We start from the raw sequence: 17,930 nt of genomic DNA on the forward strand, positions 1-17,930 counted from the left end.
ATTGTATTGAAAAGCTCATAAATAACGAATACAAAAAAAATAAATATAACGTTTTGAGTACCGTTACAGAGCATTAGTGTACACATCCAACTTTTACCCAACATTGTTCTCAATATCAGTCTTTGCATTCAGCTCCAGGTGCTGACCATCCTTCTTATTAAATATAGATAGAACCTCTACTTCTTTACCATCAACGCCTTTTGCTTTTTTTTTTTTTTTTTTTTTTTTTTTCCTTGTGAATAACATTTCTTAGAAGAAACAGAAAGTAAGAGAAAGGGATGCTGCATGATCTTCATGCTAATGGCTATATTACACCATTAGGCCAAATTATAGACACTGCTGAAATAAGTATTGTGAAGTCCCCAGAGCCTTCGAGTAACCTTTAATTAAACTGATTGCTTTTTGAGAATTGTTTATTAGGCTTCTAACTTCCTATTAGGGGAAGCAATAGAAAGCCGTAATAGAACTCATGTAGGTACCTGTGCTTATTGATGTTGAATGAGCTGAAAGGGAACAGTGAATTTGCATTGCCAGTAGGCAAACATATTTACCCTCCGCTGAGAGGGAGCTGGGTCAGTGCAACTGTTCAAGGGGGAATTACCTCGGGCAGAACATGGCACAGATGATTAACTGAGGCTGGACTCCCTGCCATGATGCAGCTCTCCTCCTCTACATTGGTGCTGAGTAAACACTATTTTTCCCTAGGAGGAGGGGAGCATGCTGTGTGTGTGCAGACCTAGGAGGTAGGATGAAGCATGAAGCATGAAAGGACCCCTGGACTCCAGCACTCTGCAATTGTAAAAGCGGGATAAAGCCACTTTACATAGCACACAGGTCAACCTGGGGAGGGGGAAGGACAGAATAGCTAACATGATGGCCAGGGCTGAGGAATAAAATAATGTAGGGAGCATTAAACCAACACCTTGTTCTTTTTTTTTATTATTATTATTAATATTAATAATAATAAATCGGATTTATATAGCACCAACCGTTTGCGCAGCACTTTACAACAAGAGGGCAGACAGTACAGTTATTATCTTCATTGTCAATAAATACTCTAATTTTTTCACTTTAAATTATTATTTATAAATAAAAAAAAACAAAAAACAAATGTACAGAATCAATGAAAATAAGAACAAAAAAACAGAGTGCTAGCCCACCATTCAAAATGAAATATCAATTATACTGTATATATGGGGGTGTGAACGTGAGTGTGGTATAATCCAACCTCACAATTAATGCTATGAGCACAGATAGTGATAATATTATACATAATATATACATAATCTTTTAATGTGTAAAATTCACCCCCCAGTGATCATTCTCAACCCTACTGGACACGGACTCACCTTCTGTTGTGGACCGTCCATATATGTTATACAAGGTCATAGTGCTTTCATACTTGGAGGAATCTATTACCATATGGTCAAGATTGCATTTAAAACTTCATCATCCTCCCAACATCCCATAAGGCAAATACACAATACAAGACCGTAATGCTTTCCATTTCAAATTTTTTAAAATGCCTATGTACAGAAATCGGTGCAAAAAAGAATGTTTGAAAAAAGTTATGTTTAAAAAAATGAAACATTAAACCACAATGCAAAATGTAGATTATATTTTAATTATACATACAGACAGAACCTATCCTAGATAAAGAAGCAAATAAAGCAAATAAATTAGTGGATGTAAACCCTCACATATACGCAGTGAAGTGAACAGCCTTAGATGATATACAGAGATTAAACAAATCTATCTACATACGTTTTATTTGTATATCTGCTATAGCACTCATACGTCTATTTCCCAAAGACAACCTCAGGATATGAGGCTGAGCACGTGTACTCAACTTCTTTGGTCGATTATGGCGAGGCCTGTTCTGAGTGGAACCTGTCCTGTTAAAGCATTGTATGGTCTTGGCCACCGTGCTGCAGCTCAGTTTCATGGTCTTGGCAATCTTCTTATAGCCTAGGCCATCTTTATGTAGAGCAACAATTATTTTTTTTCAGATCCTTAGAGAGTTCTTTACCATGAGGCGCCATCTTGAACTTCCAGTGACCAGAATGAGAGAGTGAGAGTGGTAACACCAAATTTAACACACCTGCTCCCCATTCACACCTTAGACCGTGTAACACTAATGGGTCACATGACACCGGGGAGGGAAAATAGCTAATTGGGCCCAATTTGGACTTTTTACCTTAGGGGTGTACTCACTTTTGTTGCCAGCTGTTTAGACATTAAAGGCTGTGTGTTGAGATATTTTGAGGGGACAGCAAATTTACACTGTTATACAGTACAAGCTGTAAACTCACTACTTTACATTGTAGCGAAAGTGTCATTTCTTCAGTGTTGTCACATTAAAAGATAGAATAAAATATTTACAAAATGTGAGGGGTGTACTAACTTTTGTGAGATACTGTACGCCAGTCACTTGCGCAATTCCACCATCGAAAACATTTTCCCCGCTCTTTTTAAAACAAAACAATATTGCCCTCTTTCCAGAACCTTTCCCTAAGTAGAGAGTGAAGAGTGGGTTTCATAAAAAAATTGTCAGTGCCTCCACCCAGGACAGGGGTTCTGTGAACAGAGGGATTCCCTTCTTTGAAATTATCCAGTAATCTAGTCAAAAGAATTAGGAGCAGAGGAACTTCTGCAACCAGCATATAACATTAACCATAAGTATATCAATGCATACCAGTATAGAAAAAATACAAGCTTTATATAAGAAAAGAATAATACTACATACATCCAACAGGTATTTTCAGCAAAGGGCTCAACAAGAGTCTGGGTGGAATTGTGCACATATATCCCGGTATATACAGTTATTAATAGAGATACCCCCCAGATGAATGTTGCAGCAAAGTCCATTTGCAGGAGCCCCTGAGGATGATGATGATGTGGCATTTGTGTTGGTGTTGGAGACCTCTAGACAAGATCTTCAGTGATGAGGAGACCCTTCAGCTGTTGTTCAACCAGCCTGGAATGCAGCTTTTCATAAGCTGAAACCATAGCGTGGAACTAGAACACTCTGCACTTAGTTCTCGGAAGCATCTAATCTGTCATGCCACTATCAAATGGCTGTCGGACGCTTAACCTAGCTCTAGCCTACACATAGGTGTGCGCAGCCTATTGCATTAGGGTGTGCACCCCAAAGCTCAAACACACATGCCTTTCTCTGCAGCCTCAGCTGCACTGGACAGTGAATGAATGGGAAGTGCTCTGTGCTGAGCGACTTCCTGTTCATTCACAAACTGAAGCATAGTAAACCTAGTTGTGTTCACAATGTTCATTTGGAAAAGGAAGGAACCAGTAAATTACACATTTACTAGCCACTTTCCCCACTCTCCATCCTGCAGCGTAGTGATTAGGGTGTGCCGAGGCACACCTGGCACACCCCCTGCGCACGCCTATGAGCCTACACTGGTTATTGAGCCATGAGCTAAAACTAGCTAAATAAATCAAGATAAGAAAGGGCACTAGACTAAAGGCTAGTACACACAATCAGAAAATCAGATGAAAAATACTGCTTTCAAGAGCCGTTCACAACAGTTCATCCAAAATTATCTGAAAAGGATAAACACAAAAATTGTTCTCATGCGATACCAGATCGTACAATTTTTGTTTAATCAGTACAGTATTCATCCCTAAAAAAATGGGGACAAGCAAGACCAAGCATGCTCGGAAAGAAAAGAATACATTACAATACAACACATTACATCACTTCTGTTGTATTCTGTCGTACAATAATTTTTGTACGTTTAGTAACATCTTCATTTTCGATATGAGACTAGCATACAAAGAAAAACAGACGATCCTTCGTCAAATATTCTCATTGTGTGTACGAGGCTTAACTGGAGCTGCATATAAACTCTATTGTAATAAACAGATTTACCTACTAACATAGAGCAAGGTGACCACTACACATGCACACTGTGTCACACTACTAACTACTGCAACTGGTACAGTGCATGTGAGATAACAAAAAAGGAACAGATATACTTCTGTCACCAGTCAATAAATATATATGTAGCACCCTCCTAGGTAGGTGCTAGGGAGAAAAGATAGTTTTGAGCTCTATCTGCTTAGCAGAGGGGCTGCAGGTAAATCTATATTGCTTTCTGCCTACCAGAGAGCAGGATCTGTTAGTGAGGTCTGCTCATTGTGCTCCATATGCAACTCATTCTGTCTGGAGAGTTTCACACTGGTCCAATAGGGAGGCATGTTGGACAGTGGTAGGAAACCTGACGAATGGGTGCATAGGCTTTTGATATAATCCTGATAATTGACAGAGGGAAAGTGCCTTGGTGCATGTTGGGATACTGTATAAAGGCCAGGAGCACATGTCTTTGAGGACTTTCGTCTGGATAGCGGAGTCCCGGAGGGAGGGGGGCGGCTTCCTCCTCCTCTGTAGAGGTGCCATGTGGCATCTGGGGGTCATCCTGAGCGCCTGGAGAGTAGCAGTGAGGAACTGAACCCGGAGGTGCTGACTGAGAGGGGAGACACTGGAGGATCTGTCTCTGCAGTACAGTGAGTACAGAATCTCATGTCAAGAGGCCTGATCTGAGGGGGGCCACCCCTGCTCCAAGGATAGTCAGTGGATGGGTGTCAGGTGTCAGTTGAAAGGGGATGCTAGTGAGAGTGTCCTGAATATAAGTTATCATCCACTTAGTCGTTTTGCTAGGAAGTAAAGAGCAAGAGACTTAACCCTTTCTAAACTTGTGGCAGTGTGGATTACGCAGCCTAGCTGTTTCCAAACAACCTAGAAGGCTTAAAGAGAGCACCTGATGAAAGAGCGCGCCGGGTGTAGATGACCCGCGCATGCTCAGAAACGCGTTGTGCATGCTGTAACACATTGGACAGATCCCACCATCCCTGTCTGTGAGAGTGCCTCCATCCGTCATCCGCACCATGTAGCCGCAGACCCTTGCCTCTTGACCGCTCACCGCTGATGTTGTGGGAGGCAGCCGGCTTCCTTTCCTCCCACCGCCAGTGTTGGAACTGCACACGGCTTCCTGTGAACAGAGGACACCCTCCAGAGGATGGCTGCAGGATTGTTTGGACATACACAGCTTTTTACCCTTCACGTCTAGTGAGTGTATATAACTTGCCTTGTTATCTGTAATAAATTGTCTGCACTTAGAGCGCTTCTCCCCTCTTCTCTTAGTGTCTGAGAGGGACTGTGCCTATTATTAGTCAAAAAATGGTTCCCATAAGGAATCATTGGTAAAGTGTTAGCTAGTCAGCTTGGCCGAATATGTTTTGTTTGTCTATTACAGGTACACAACAGAACGTCGAGTCAAGCGTGCCCTTAGGGGGCCGGCAGTGATGGAGATTTCTATGGGAATGTTAGAGATAGAGACGATACTGGTGAGAAGGTCGCCTGTGAGGAGAGTATGGTCTCCCCGTAAATGTGTAGAATGTGTAAATTTCCATGTACATACCCTTTTCATTTTAAGGCTTGCAAGGAACTTCTGGGTCTTGGAGAGACCCTCCATTGTGTATTAATGTAAAGTTTGCATTTGTGTCTAGTTGGTTAGTCAGGATACTGCCTTTACCTGTCAAGCAGATTTTTGTTTGACGGGGGTTGCATTGGTCTAAATGTACTTGGTATATTCCTATGTGTATACATGTGTATATATTTGTACAGCAGAGATCTATATTTTTCCACGTAACTTATTGTATTCACTGGCCAAAGTTTGTGGGATACTAGGTGTAAATCTTTGTACAGGTATTTTTGTAGGGGCGGCTGCCTAGAGCCAGTGAGGACATGGCTCAATTTGGCGGGGAGTGAGTGTAGCACCCTCCTAGGTAGGTGCTAGTGAGAAAGTATCATTTTGAGCTCTGTCTGCTTACCAGAGGAGCTGCAGGTAAATCTATATTGTTCTCTGCCTACCAGAGAGCAGGATCTGTTAGTGAGGTCTGCTCAGGATGCAACTCATTCTGTCTGGAGAGTGTTTCACACTGGTCCTATAGGGAGGCATGCTGGACAGTAGTAGTTAACCTGATGAATGGGTGCATGGGCTTTTAATACAGTCCTGATGATTTGCAAAGGGAAAGTGCCTCGGTGCATGTTGGGATACTGTATAAAAGCCAGGAGCACATGTGCTCGAGGTCTTTCGTCTGGATAGCGGAGTCCTGGATTGAGGGGGCGGCTGCCTCCTCCTCTGTAGAGGTGCCATGCGGCCTCAGGGGGTCATCCTGAGGGCCTGGAGAGTACCAGTAAGGAACTGAACTCGGAGATCCAGAAAAGCTGAGTGAGAGGGGAGACACTGGAGGATTTGTCTCTGCAGTACAGTGAGTACAGAATCTTGTGTCAAGGGGCCACCCCTGCTCCCAGAATAGTCAGTAGAGAGATGTTAGTGGAAAGGGGATGCTCTCTAGAGTGTCCTGTAGATAAGTTATCATCCACTAAGTTGTTTTGATAGGAAGTAAAGAGCAACCCTTTCTACACTTGTGGCAGTGTGGATTAAGCAGCCTAGCTGTTTCAAATCAACCTAGAAGGCTTAAAGATAGAAGTCCTCAACTAATGTGAATAGTTCAAACTTGAGTATCCCACTATTCCCTTCTCCTATCCCAGTTCCAAATAAACACCAAAAAACCAACACCCCTAGACTGTTTATTTGTGTGACGAGCCATCGGGAGCAAGGAGGGGATCCACAAACAATATTTCAAGGTAACCGTGTGCTGGTAATCAGGGGAACCTGTCAAGTCAATATTCAGCAGGCCCTGCGGGGACAGTGCTGCATATACATATATACACCCAGAAGCTATGGGCAACAATAGTAAACTAATAACATATAAACACTTGCTTAATAACCCCTGCTTCTGGTCTGGAATAGCAACAGTTCTTCCATAGGGATATATGGTCTATGCTCATTTCCCCCTCTCTCCACTTTTCTCCTTCTGCAGATTCTGACTCAGACAGGCGGAGACAGGAAGTGAGGTAAATAAACTATCTCTGTGAACATTAAGCAGCACAGAAACCTACAGACAGTAGATAGCATCAGATCCCTACAACAGTTTTTGCTGGAGTTTTACAATAATTCTACAAAATCATTTCAGCTGCTAGTCTTTGCAGAATACTGGTACAATAAACAATTTAAAAACCGTATAAAAGGATAGATATTATTATGTACCTGATGTAGTGACCTCCTAAGTAGGTGCTAGAGTGAGTTTATATAGTTGTTGGTTTCTCTGCCTAACAGAGAGACAGTAGGTAAATGTATGTGCTATCTGCTTAACAGAGGCTGTGATTGTTTAGCAGAGTCTGCTCAGTGTGCTCTTGTGCTGCTCATGCTGTCTTGAAAAGTTTCACACTGGTCTAGTAGCTATGGAATGTACTGGACAGTGGGTGGAAACCATACAGATGAGAGCATGAATGTCCATACAGCCCTGGCCAATTAGAATGGGATGTGCCCCAATGCATGCTGGGTGACTATATTTATATTTGATGAGTACATGGGCTCTGGGTCTTCCTCTAGAAAGAGGTGTAGGTGGGAATAGGGCCTGCCGCCTCTCCTCAGTATGGGCTGCCATGCGGCCTCTGGTGGACGACCTGAGGGGCCTGAAACATTGGAGCTGAAATACAGAGTTCTCCTGTAAGCTGACTGAGTGAGGATCTGGTCTGGTATCACTGAGGAAGATGATCTGCGGCCTAAAGGGATCCTACTGACTGTTTTTTGCTGAATCCCCCTTTTGGTGCTAGAAGTCAGCATACTCGGTGTAAGCTAAAGAAGACACTAGCTAGTGTCTTAAAGAGGCATAATCCACTAAAATCATTTTGCTACAAAGGCACTGGTTTATTCCGTACAGGCTGTTGTATGGTTCTTCTGATAATCTGCTACACAGTTATATTGAGAAAGCTGTCCATACTTGTAAAAAGTTAATATGGAGTATCCTACTAAAGCCCTTCTCCTGTCCAAGTTCTCCAAATAAAAAATCAAAACAAATCTCCGCGACTGGTCTTTGGAGATAATGAGCGGAAGAATGTGTGCATCTGGCTGTGGGAAATACCCCGTGTCTGGCTGTGGAGTAATTAATGGGTGACCCTGACAAACAAGAATTCAAGTGGCTCCTGTGGGGGTTAGCACTACTCTATTATTATGTGTCCCTGTACTTTAAAACTGAACTCCATGCAAACAGCTATATACATTGTTTAAAACAGACCTTCACCCAAAAAGGAAACTGCAGCTCACCCTTTTCCTCCCCACAGCCTCCAACACATTAAAAGCGTTTTTGTTTTTTATTGTGGAACAGGTGCCCAAACTCACCTGTTTAATCTGTTCCCAGCAGCTACAGTAAGCACTCTCTAGATGGGGTGGAAAGGTTGGATGGTGAGGCTGGGTGGTGATATTTATTCAGAAGGGGACATACTAAAACATTTAATGTGAAAATGGCTTAATGTAGCTTAATGTGTAATAAAGTGCCTAAACCATAATCAATTGCCCTGAAACTTTGCACAGACTAAGTTTTTAACTTTCCTAATATATCCTAGAAGTTTCATGTAGTTTGGTCTTCCAGGAGGCAAACAAGGGACATTAAGCTTGTTTTTTGGGGAGCTTAATGTGGCTTAATGTACAAAAAAGAGCTTAGATGTTAACCAATTTCCCCCAAACTTCACACAATAGAAGACTCTATTGATGCTAAGATAGTCTGAAAATTTTAGCTCATTTGGTAAATCACACCAAACGTTATTCACATTAAGCTATTTTTTTACAATACTAAAACGTTTAATGTCCACGGCTTAATGTAAAAAGAGCTTAACGTACCAAAATGTGCCTTAACCTCAACCAATTGTCCTGAAACTTTGCACAGCCCAAGTTCTGCACTTCCCAAAGCTATCCTGGAGGTTTCATCGATTTTGGTCTCCCACACGGAAAACTGGGGACATTAAGCTCTTTTTTTGGGGAGCTTAATGTGGCTTAACGTACAAAAAAGAGCTTAGATGTGAACCAATTTCCCCCAAACTTGGCACAATAGAAGAGTCTATCAATTCCAACATATACTGAAAATTTCAGATCATTTGGTAAATCACACCAAAAGCTATTCACATTAAGCTCTTTTTGTACAATACTAAAACATTTAATGTCCTTAGCTTAATGTGAAAAGAGCTTAATGTACCAAAATGTGCCTAAACCTCAACCAATTGTCTTGAAACTTTGCACAGCCCAAGTTCTGCACTTCCCTAAGCTATCCTGGAGGTTTCATCGATTTTGGTCTCCCACGTGGAAAACTGGAGACATTAAGCTCTTTTTTTGGGGCGCTTAATGTGGCTTAACGTACAAAAAAGAGCTTAGATGTGAACCAATTTCCCCCAAACTTGGCACAATAGAAGAGTATGTCTATTCCAACATATTCTGAAAATTTCAGATCATTTGGTAAATCACACCAAAAGTTATTCACATTAAGCTCTATTTTGCAATCATAAAAACGCATGGCTTAATGTGAAAAGAGCTTAACGTACCAAAATGTGCCTAAACCTCAACCAATTGTCTTGAAACTTTGCGCAGCCCAAATTTTGCACTCCCCTAAGCTATCCTGGAGGTTTCATCGATTTTGGTCTCCCACACGGAAAACTGGGGACATTAAGCTCTTTTTTTGGGGCGCTTAATGTGGCTTAACGTACAAAAAAGAGCTTAGATGTGAACCAATTTCCTTCAAACTTGGCACAATAGAAGAGTATGTCTATTCCAACATATTCTGAAAATTTCAGATCATTTGGTAAATCACACCAAAAGTTATTCACATTAAGCTGTTTTTAGCAATCATAAAAACGCATGGCTTAATGTGAAAAGAGCTTAACGTACCAAAATGTGCCTAAACCTCAACCAATTGTCTTGAAACTTTGCACAGCCCAAGTTCTGCACTTCCCAAAGCTATCCTGGAGGTTTCATCGATTTTGGTCTCCCACGTGGAAAACTGGAGACATTAAGCTCTTTTTTTGGGGCGCTTAATGTGGCTTAACGTACAAAAAAGAGCTTAGATGTGAACCAATTTCCCCCAAACTTGGCACAATAGAAGAGTATGTCTATTCCAACATATTCTGAAAATTTCAGATCATTTGGTAAATCACACCAAAAGTTATTCACATTAAGCTCTATTTTGCAATCATAAAAACGCATGGCTTAATGTGAAAAGAGCTTAACGTACCAAAATGTGCCTAAACCTCAACCAATTGTCTTGAAACTTTGCGCAGCCCAAATTTTGCACTCCCCTAAGCTATCCTGGAGGTTTCATCGATTTTGGTCTCCCACACGGAAAACTGGGGACATTAAGCTCTTTTTTTGGGGCGCTTAATGTGGCTTAACGTACAAAAAAGAGCTTAGATGTGAACCAATTTCCTTCAAACTTGGCACAATAGAAGAGTCTGTCTATTCCAACATATTCTGAAAATTTCAGATCATTTGGTAAATCACACCAAAAGTTATTCACATTAAGCTCTTTTTAGCAATCATAAAAACGCATGGCTTAATGTGAAAAGAGCTTAATGTACCAAAATGTGCCTAAACCTCAACCAATTGTCTTGAAACTTTGCACAGCCCAAGTTCTGCCCTTCCCAAAGCTATCCTGGAGGTTTCATCGATTTTGGTCTCCCACACGGAAAACTGGGGACATTAAGCTTTTTTTTGGGGGGAGCTTAATGTGGCTTAACGTACAAAAAAGAGCTTAGATGTGAACCAATTTCCCCCAAACTTGGCACAATAGAAGAGTCTATCAATTCCAACATATTCTGAAAATTTCAGATCATTTGGTAAATCACACCAAAAGTTATTCACATTAAGCTCTTTTTAGCAATCATAAAAACGCATAGCTTAATGTGAAAAGAGCTTAACGTACCAAAATGTGCCTAAACCTCAACCAATTGTCTTGAAACTTTGCACAGCCCAAGTTCTGCACTTCCCAAAGCTATCCTGGAGGTTTCATCGATTTTGGTCTCCCACGTGGAAAACTGGGGACATTAAGCTCTTTTTTTGGGGAGCTTAATGTGGCTTAACGTACAAAAAAGAGCTTAGATGTGAACCAATTTCCCCCAAACTTGGCACAATAGAAGAGTCTATCTATTCCAACATATTCTGAAAATTTCAGATCATTTGGTGGAAATTGGTTCACATCTAAGCTCTTTTTTGTACGTTAAGCCACATTAAGCTCCCCAAAAAAAGAGCTTAATGTCCCCAGTTTTCCGTGTGGGAGACCAAAATCGATGAAACCTCCAGGATAGCTTTGGGAAGTGCAGAACTTGGGCTGTGCAAAGTTTCAAGACAATTGGTTGAGGTTTAGGCACATTTTGGTACGTTAAGCTCTTTTCACATTAAGCTAAGGACATTAAACGTTTTAGTATTGTACAAAAAGAGCTTAATGTGAATAACTTTTGGTGTGATTTACCAAATGATCTGAAATTTTCAGAATATGTTGGAATTGATGGGCTCTTTTTTTGTGCCAAGTTTGGGGGAAATTGGTTCACATCTAAGCTCTTTTTTGTACGTTAAGCCACATTAAGCGCCCCAAAAAAAGAGCTTAATGTCCCTAGTTTGCCTCCTGGAAGACCAAACTACATGAAACTTCTAGGATATATTATGACAGTTAAAAACTTAGTCTGTGCAAAGTTTCAGGGCAATTGGTTATGGTTTAGGCACTTTATTACACATTAAGCTACATTAAGCCATTTTCACATTAAATGTTTTAGTATGTCCCATTCAGAAGGCATAAAGCATTCTCTGAATGGTGCCCATACTGAGCAGCTGTTCCTTGTGTTCAGAATGCAGTAAGACAGCGAGCGTAAACGTGGAGAATACTGAAATAGTAGTGTCAACTTTAGCGATTTTCAGCATCAAGGGGTATCAGCCAGGTATGGTATGTAAATGGTTGCATTGGTTCAGGTATGGTATATACATAGTTACATTGGTCCAGGAGACAGATGGGTTCATCTCTCTGTCACTCAGCATGATCCTTGCATTATTTGCATTTGATCTAGTTATTACCTCTTTGCAACCTATTTTATAGCAGAGCTCTTATCGGAGGGGAAGCAGCACAAGAAGCCAATCATTTGTGCCGCAGTACACATGTGCTAAATGTGTACTGCGGCACAAATGATTGGCTTCTTGTGCTGCTTCCCCTCTGATAAGAGCTCTGCTATAAAATAGGTTGCAAGAGGTAATAATAACTAGATCAAATGTAAATAATTACCAAGCTTGCATTTTAAAAAAAAAATAGTTGATGACGTATTATTGAATGCAGAGCTGCAATAACTGGTGTCTTTATCCTTGACTGGATTGAGTATTATCAATAAAACCATGGCTCAGCCACCAGTTTTGACTGCCCTTTGGCCACCCATGTAAATGAGCCAATAAACGTATTGTGTGTAGGGGTAGAGTGTGAATCAATACACACCCTAAGGAAGCACCATCCCTTGAGAGACAGTTATAGAAATTTAAGTAAGGTTTGGGACTTTACATGTACTTCTATGAGTTAATACCCACTGAGCCAACACGTTATATAAAATCATTTGTACTAAATATCATATGATATAGACTATGTAGGTAAGCAGTTCTTTTTTTTTTTTACCTACACTTTTCTTCTCACCCCTTTTTCCTCTTTTTCCCCTCGCTCTTCCTCCCTTCTTTTTCTTCCTCCTACCCCATTTTCCTCTTTCTTCCTTTTTTTCCCTTTCCAGACCCCCCCTCCTTTTTCCCCTCCCTCACCCCCCTTTCCCTCACCCCCTGTCAGAGTTGTATAAAGTACTCGAAACCCATACTTGAGTAAAAGTACAAGTGCTCGGTCAAAAAGTGACTTGAGTAGAAGTGGAAGTGCTCGATCAAAAAGTTACTTGAGTAGAAGTACTAAAGTATTCAACATTTTTTGTACTTAAGTATTGCAAGTAGTTTTTTTTTTATTTTGCTACTCAAGTACTGAAAGTAAAAGTACGAATAGTTTTGAAAAAAAAATTGCTACTCAAGTACTGAAAGTAAAAGTACAAGTACTGTGTTATGTAGTTATTAAAGAAAGAAGTCAAAAGTTTGAACATCATATTGTTTTTTATTATTTCAAATGCAGCTTTTATTTATACATACAGTAGCATTTATTTTCGTATGCGCTGATAATACACGTTTTGAGCTTCATGAAACCTGCCATCTACTGTTCTGGCAGTGGTAATTTTTATAATTGTAACGAGTAACTATGCAGCACACAAAAAAATATCAGAGTAGAAGTATTGAAATCATTGAAAAAATGTAGTGAAGTAAAAGTGGAAGTAGGAGAAAAAAATTCTACTCTAGGAAAGTACAGATACCGCCTTTCGGTACTTAAGTACAGTAGTTTTCTTTTTCTCTTTCCCTGCCCTCCCCTCTCCATACTCCATTCCCTCTTCTTTATTTCCTTTGTCATTCTTTATTTTTATTTTTTTTATCTATTTATTTTTTCTTGTTATGCCCTTTGTGGTGCATCATAACATTGCAGTATATATTTCCATCATCCAGATAAACTGTATGGTATCATCTGTTTCTTTTTGAGGTTTTGGAGACGTTCCCCACAGGCTCCCCAGGCTACTTGACACTGCTCTCTGATGTAATACTATACAGGTAATGTTGCGATTTATACCTTGTAGAATATAATGATTTATACCATGAAATATCGCCCTGCTATGTGGAATGTGGCAATAAATGTAGAAAATATATATATTTTTTTTCTGATAACAAAAAATGATGCTGTGTGTAGAGAAATTAATTTGTGATTTTGCTACATGAAGCATTGATTGTCATATCTTGTACATGTTGTTACAGTATTTGACAGGATCTGAGGCCCTGACGAAGCGGGTCAGCCTACGAAACGGGTTGGCTAAATGATACACAAAACCGGATCTTGAATCCAGGATTGCATCACCCTGGGCAAGCAGTTTGTTATTCTGTTTTTATGGAACAAAAAACTCTTTCTTTTAAGAATTGTATAATGTTCTAAATAAAGTTATGTACAAATGATTTTATATAACGTGTTGGCTCAGTGGTTATTAACTCAAGGAAGTACATGAAAAGTTCCAAACCTTACTTAGATTTCTATTATTGAATGAGATATTTTCCCCGAAAATTTGACTTGGCATCATCCTCACCTGCCCCCCACTAACAATTTCCTACAAAATCGCCTTTGTTTTTCGGGGGAACGAATACTTGCTCCCACTCCCCCATTCCTAGCCTATGTGAGATTGACATCCTCACTGTCCCCCACCTCACCACTTGCATCCTCATGCTATACCGTCACCAGGGGCAGACTGGCAACTTTCAGCCCAGGGGGCAGGTACAAACCATAGGCTCATGGTGCAGCGACTCATCCCCCCTCCCACTCTCTCTCTTTCCGGCCTCCTCCTGACCTCCATTCCAGGCTGAAGCTCCACTCCAGGTACTCCATACTCACCGGCCGAATCTGGTTTTCTGACCTGGCCAGCAGGGGGTGGTTGGGGGGAGCTGGGACAGCTCAGTCGGGGCTTGCCGGAGGAGGAGAGTCTCCAGTGGGGCATGACACCGGCCTCTGCTCAGCCACAGCTTACACCATCTATGCTGGCGGGAGGGCTATGCTCTGCCCTTGTCTTTATCCCGCACTCAGTAGGTCAGCAGTGGGGACTTTTAACTTCTCTTCACCAGGAATCCTTTAGGCATGTCTGTGGCAGAAGCAGTGCAGCCTTTTTATGGGGCATCAGAGTGGCCCGGGGGGCAAATGCCCCCCTGTACCCTGGCTCAGTCCTCCCCTGACCGTCACACATCACAAGATGAGTCTCCCTGTAGTCTGCATGCCGTGGCCCAGCCATGAGTGATTAGGCAATCACAGCAAACTCCCAAATCCAAAATGGCAGCACAGAGGGACAAGACAAGGCTGGACTTCTGAGCTAGTAAGTATGTCCTTCTTAAAAGTCAGCGACTAATGTATTTGTAGCTGTTGACTTTTAATTTTTCATTAGCATTGTGAAGTTCCCCCAAAATGTGTATGTTTTTATATCTTCTTTCCTACCTGATTTTCAGATCTAAAAACTGTACATAGGAATCCGTTCCTATCAAAAGCAGCTGGAGTACTTCCAGGAGACAGCTGTAAGCACTGTTTGCTAACAGGCTTTAGTCACTTTGCAGTAATTATTTATTTCTGGTACCTCACATTATTAAGTGGTCCATTTAATATGCTGCAGAGACCTGTATTTATTGTGTGAGCGTTGTGTAAGAGGCAGGCTCTGCTGTTCACGTTATTTCATTGCGGGGTCACTAATATGCCTCTTACCATTGTCGGCTTTAACACACGTGATTGGTTGCTTGGGAAACAGCCAGAGAGAATGGCGTAATGGTCTCACATTATAATTAGCCCAATTGCTACGGGCAACTGCAGACGTGTTTGTCAAAGCAGATGCTAACGTCATAACTCCGGGGACGCAGTTTCTCAGGTGTGAGGAAATTGAGCATGCAAGGCTTTTACCCACACAGCACACAGCGAGGATTGATTACATGTGCGGAATATTAAATGTCATGATCTCTGCACCAGCCAATATGTCTCCTGTCAGCATAACAACTTGTGAATTAGACAAACGTCAGCTGCTGCACAGAGCCAAGCAACTGTGATTATTATATCAGGGTGAAGGAAATCCTTGCAGTATTTGTTCTTTATATATACTGTATAGCATTTTAATAGGTATACAATAATAGTTATTGATGATCTTAAAGTGCATGTTACCCTATTCATTTTTTTTCCATGTGTAATTTATAAATCATAGACTATCATTTTCATGTACTTCTTTCATCTGATGTACCTGGTTGATCTTGCTAGTCAACTTTCTTCTCTGTTCTAAACTGACCACACAAACCATAGAAGCTGATCTGTGTTAGCATGGTCAATTTTCATAATTTTACTGGCCATTGAGAGCTACAGGACACTGTGCACACACAGCATGTCTGTATTGGATAGATTGTTCAGCCACCGCACCCCCTGACCAATCACAGCCTGCCTCTGGCAGCCCCCTTCCACCCACCACATCACAGCCTCTTGAATACGCCCCCTGTTCAAGCACAGCCTGCATCCTGCCTTAAAGCGCAGTTCCACCCAAAAGTGGAACTTCTGCTCATTTGCTTCCTCCCCCCCCCCCCACTGGTGCCACATTTGGCACCTTTCAGGGGGGAGGGGGAACGGGTACCTGTTTTCGACAGGTACCCTTCCCCCTTCCCGGAAGACGGCGCTTCGGAGCTGTCCCTCAGAAGTTTGGCCCCCCTCCTCCTTCCCCCGCCGCGGAGCCAATCCGAAAAAAGCAGCACACTTTGCGCATGTGCAGTAGGGACCCGCCCGTGAAGCCGCAAGGCTTCCCTGCCGTGTTCCCTTACCAGCAATGGCGGCAGCAGCACCCAACAGCCGATGTAAACATCGGTTGCGTTGCCGACATCGCTGGACTCCAGGACAGGTAAGTGTCCTAATAGTAAAAGTCAGCAGTTACAGTATGTGTAGCTGCTGACTTTTAATTTTTGGGGGGGGAGGCTGGAACATGGCTTTAAGCTGGCCTTAGGCAGGTCTATATTCAGCCAGTTTAGCAGGAACCGGACACATTTCGATCCATCTATGGGGCAGGCTGGTTGTACTGAATTTAATCCATCGACCGACTTCAGTGCAACCGGCCTTTTGGGTTATTTTTGTATGATCACTGTCTGTGGCTATAGCTGCCAGCAGTGATTATTTTATTCTGATAGCAGGGAAACCTCCCGCTGTCAGAATACAATAATGCATCAGGAGGGATTCCCCTATCAACACTGACTGTGTTGATTGGGGAATAGAGCGATTTTCTTTCCTTTATTCAGTGGTTTAGGGAAAGAAAATGATTGCTTAATCTATGGCCAGCCTTGGGCTGATCAGACTATGGAATACAGTAGTGATCGACCAATATCGGTTTTTCGTTGCCGATACTGATATTTTGGCCATTGCATATCGGTATCGGCCGATATTTTTGTACATTTAAAAAAAAAATATTTTTTTATTTTTATCACTTGACAGGTACTCATGTGGAGGGATCTGGGGGGTTTAAAAGACCCCAAACCCCTCCTCTGCACTTAAAAGCATTCAAAACGCCAAGTAATTTTTTTAATCTGGCACCAGTACCCGGACATTCTGACATCACTTCATTGCTTATATCTTTAATTTGTACATATGTGAGTGGCATATTCAATAACATTTGTAAACGGAATTATGCTATGTGACATCATTTTACCCTCAAATGAGCAATATTTGGAATATCGGCAATATCGGCCAGTTCCGGGGCCGTTACAGAATCAGATATATCGGCAAAAGTCAATATTGGCCCTCGATATATCGCTTTGCTGATAATCGCTCGATCCCTAGAATACAGGCACATAATGCAGTGGCGGAGCTAGACTTTTAAAACAGGGGTGGCAAAGGGGTGGCTAGGTATTATTTTGGGGGGTCAATATACAAAGTGTAATTTAGTGTCAGATTCGTCCACCGCAATGTCGCAGTCCCTCTAATGATCGCTGCCATTACTAGTAAAGACAGGATACAGGTGGTGGTGATCAGAGGATACAGACAGGATACAGGTTTGCCCCCAATGATTATTGCAGAGTGAGACAGCAATGCCCCCAATGATTATTGCAGAGTGCCACAGCAATGCACCCAATGATTATTGCAGAGTGCCACAGCAATGCCCCCAATGATTATTGCAGAGTGCCACAGAAATGCCCCCAATGATTATTGCAGAGTGCCACAGCAATGCCCCCAATGATTATTGCAGAGTGAGACAGCAATGCCCCCAATGATTATTGCAGAGTGCCACAGCCTTGCCCCCAATGATTATTGCAGAGTGAGACAGCAATGCCCCCAATGATTATTGCAGAGTGAGACAGCAATGCCCCCAATGATTATTGCAGAGTGCCACAGAAATGCCCCCAATGATTATTGCAGAGTGCCAC

This window comes from Pelophylax lessonae (genome assembly GCF_965119305.1).
Source record: "Pelophylax lessonae genome assembly, chromosome: 12".
NCBI lineage: Eukaryota > Metazoa > Chordata > Amphibia > Anura > Ranidae > Pelophylax > Pelophylax lessonae.